General features: G+C 40.5%; 1 protein-coding gene across 1 annotated transcript in view; it reads right to left on the reverse strand.

Annotated features, from left to right (window-relative positions):
• The window catches only part of PARPBP (PARP1 binding protein), a 70,294-nt gene that overhangs the window by 49,767 nt on the left and 19,877 nt on the right, over positions 1 to 650 (reverse strand). The gene's annotated exons all lie outside the window — the stretch shown is intronic.

The following is a 650-nucleotide window of genomic DNA, read 5'->3' on the forward strand; positions in this document are numbered from 1 at the left end:
ATACAGGGTTATCGTTACCATCTTTCTAAATTCCACATATATGCGTTAGTATACTGTATTGGTGTTTGTCCTTCTGGCTTACTTCACTCTGTATAATAGCTCCAGTTTCATCCACCTCATTAGAACTGATTCAAATGTATTCTTTTTAATGGCTGAGTAATACTCCATTGCGTATATGTACCACAGCTTTCTTATCCATTCATCTGCTGATGGACATCTAGGTTGCTTCCATGTCCTGGCTGTTAGAAACAGTGCTGCGATGAACATTGGGGTACACGTGTCTCTTTCCCTTCTGGTTTCCTCAGTGTGTATGCCCAGCAGTGGGATTGCTGGATCATAAGGCAGTTCTATTTCCAGTTTTTTAAGGAATCTCCACACTGTTCTCCATAGTGGCTGTACTAGTTTGCATTCCCACCAACAGTGTAAGAGGGTTCCCTTTTCTCCACACCCTCTCCAGCATTTATTATTTGTAGACTTTTGGATCGCAGCCATTCTGACTGGTGTGAAATGGTATCTCATAGTGGTTTGATTTGCATTTCTCTGATAATGAGTGATGTTGAGCATCTTTTCATGTGTTTGTTAGCCATCTGTATGTCTTCTTTGGAGAAATGTCTATTTAGATCTTTGGCCCATTTTTTGATTGGGTCATT

Source organism: Bison bison, unplaced genomic scaffold (genome assembly GCF_000754665.1).
Source record: "Bison bison bison isolate TAMUID 2011002044 unplaced genomic scaffold, Bison_UMD1.0 scf7180017864327, whole genome shotgun sequence".
In the NCBI taxonomy this organism is placed as follows: Eukaryota; Metazoa; Chordata; class Mammalia; order Artiodactyla; family Bovidae; genus Bison; species Bison bison.